Raw genomic sequence first — 3,257 nt, 5'->3', positions numbered from 1 at the left:
CTTTAATATATTTTCTGCTACATCTACCCTGCAACGCAAAAACTAGAGTTAATTACTTCTATATACTATATAAGAAGGGCAGTTAAAGTCTCTAAAAATATAACTATTTTATTTACTACTATTTATAGTAAGCTTTAAGGGCGTTAAAGCGTAAATAATAGTTAGTAGTAGAGTATAAAATAGGCTTTTGCCTAAGGATAAAGCTAGCATACTAGTTTTTCTGCCTATTTTTCCTTTTTTGCAGTAGCAATAATAAGCTCTTAATTAAATTAATTTACTTACTGCAAAGTACTTTATTAATAAGCGCACTAGTACTTATTAGTTTTATATATAAAAAAAGCTTTTAAAAGCTCTTTATACCTAAAAGCTAGCTATTAGTAGGGTATATAGTATAAAAAAAGTAGTTTAAAAACTATCTTACTTGCATTTATTTTCTACTACTTTTTAGTAATAGTTTAGGCATTATTAATAAATAGCTTGCGTATTTATAGTCCTGTATTTATACACCCTATTTTTTAAATATTAGCTAGCAATATTTACTCTAGTTAGTACAATATTAGGGGCTAAGTAGCTATTTTCTGCTTAATTAAGTTAGCTAAAGCCTATATTACAAAGCAACGCCCTAGCGCTGCACTTGTTTTTGCAGTTAATATTTAAAATCCTATTTATTTTTATAAATAAGTACTATTTAAAGTTTGTAAATAGCTAGCTTTGCTAACTATTTATTAAATTTCTAGAAATACTTTTACTAAATATCCGCGCTTGCGTGCGTAATAAAGCAATTATAAGTTTTTTTTTTTTAAAGTGCGTATAGTGCAGGTTTTTTTTAGCAGCAACGCTAATAATGCCCTGTTTTAGACTATACTTTAGGGAACTTAGTAAGGGTAACTAAATTAGTTACTTGTAGTATTAGTGCTTTGTATACTTTTATAGTAAGCAGCTAGTACTACTTTATGCAGCTATTTGCTTAGTACTTTTTACTTTTTTTAGGGAATTTGTGCCTGCGTGCTTTGTGCGCCTAAATGTAGGATTATTACTTAATTAATTCTGCTAGTAGTTATATGCTTGTTTTAAAAATTAAGCTATATATATTTAAGTATAAGCAATTATACTATAAAACTGTAAATAGCTTATTAAATTAGTTATTGTTTATTTAATAGTACTTTACTACTTAGATAACTATAGTAATTTTAGAGCTAATATATGCTAAAAACCCTAATTTTAAAAGGGGTGTATTTATTAGATAAAAAACTAATGCCTTTTAGAGCTTTTTAGTAATTTATAATAATTTTATAAATTATATAGCCTTGCGCTAGCAATAGTTTATTTAAATTTCTACTCTATCAATTTTTAATAGTAAGGTATTAGCTTACTATAGTTTTAATAAGTAATAGGGAATTAGGGTTTAATTCCGGAAAAGGAGCTTAAAAAATAGCTACTATATTTAAAGAAAGCAGTAAGCGCGCAAATTACTTAATTTTAATATAAAAAAGTAGTAATAATAAATACTAATATAGAGCTTTTTTGGGTTTTGTAATTGGAATAAGTACAATTTAAACTTTTTAATAAAAAACAATTAGAGGGTAAGTCTAGTACTAGCAGCCGCAGTAATTCTAGCTCTAATAGTATATATTAAAGTTGTTGCAGTTAAAAAGCTTATAGTTAAAACTTAAATTTAGCTAGTAGGTTTGCTTTACTGCATATATTTGTTTAGCTAGGCCTTTTTTCTAGAAAATTTTATGCCCTTTACTAGGCGTATTAGGGACTAGAACTTTTACTTTAAAAAAATTAGAGTATTTAAAGTAGGCTTTTGCTCGAATACATTAGTATAAAATAATAGAATAAAATATATAGTTTTATTTTATTAGTTTCTAGGACTACTGTAATAATTAATAGGGACAGTCAGGGGCATTAGTATTTAATTATTAGAAGTAAAATTTTTGGATTTATTAAAAACTAACTACTGCAAAAATATTTACTAAGAATATTTTTATTAATTAGTAAATAAAAGTTAAGGAATTGAAAATAATTAGATACTATTATAGTCTTAACTGTAAACTATACTAACTAGAAATTAAGTAATATTCTTTTTTTTAACTTACTCGGCACCTTATAAAAAATTAAAATTTTTGAGTTTTGGGGGGAGTATAGTTGCAAAGCTAAAACTTAAAAAAATTAATAAAAAAGTACTACTAGGCGTAGAGCCTGCGGCTTAATTTAACTTAATACAGGGAAACTTACTAAGTCTAGATAAAATAAGGATTAATAGATTAAGAGTTTTTTTTTAATTTTTTAGGTAGTAGTGCATAGCTGTTTTTAGTTAGTAGAGTAATTTGTTTGCTTAATTGCAATAATAAACAAAATTTTAACTTACTAAATAGCTAGGCTAGCTTTAGCTAGTTGCCAGCTTCTTAGAGGGATTATTGGCTTAAGCTAATAAAAGTTTAAAGCAATAATAAGTTTATAATACTTTTAAATATTCTAAGCTATATGCGCGCTATACTAATAGAGCTAATAAGTTTTTTATTTTAACTAAAAGGTTTAGGTAATCTTGTTAAACTCTATTGTGCTAGAGATAAAGTATTGCAATTATTACTTTTTAATAAAAAATGCCTAGTAAGCGCGTATTATTAGTATACGTTAATTATATTCCTGCCTTTTATATATACTACTTATTACTACTACTAATTAAATAGCTTAGTAAAGCTTTTAAACTAGCTTAAGGAAGTTAGCAATAATTACTCTAAACTAAAAAGTTTATTAAACTTAGTTATTTAGAGGAAGTAAAAGTTGTAATAAAGTTTCTATAAGTAAACCTATAGAAGGATTATTACTAATTTTTAAGAAAACTTTAGTCCCTATCTAAACCCTTATTTTTTGTATACTATTTATTTCCTTAGCAGGCTTTGCCTGCTAATAAAATACTATAAAAATTCTTTGTAATTGCAATTAGTATTAAAAAATACATAATAATTACAACTTTTAACAATAGATTTTTTAATTCTAGTATTAATAAAAAATACAGCAAAATGCGAAAAGTAGTATAAATTGCAGAATTTAGTAAATTATTAAATTTTTAAATACATATTGCGCTTTTTAGTATTTTATAAAACATGCCTATTTAAGTATTATTTGTACTTTTAAGCTTTGCTTAGTATTAAGTATTTATTTCTATTTTATGCGTGGGACTTGCTTTAAAGCAATTAGTAGCTAGTATATTTACTTTAAAGTATAGTATATTTTGCATTTTTTAGCCT

This window comes from Cucurbitaria berberidis (genome assembly GCF_010015615.1).
Source record: "Cucurbitaria berberidis CBS 394.84 unplaced genomic scaffold K460scaffold_9, whole genome shotgun sequence".
In the NCBI taxonomy this organism is placed as follows: domain Eukaryota; kingdom Fungi; phylum Ascomycota; class Dothideomycetes; order Pleosporales; family Cucurbitariaceae; genus Cucurbitaria; species Cucurbitaria berberidis.
Note: the sequence above shows the minus strand (reverse complement) of the source record.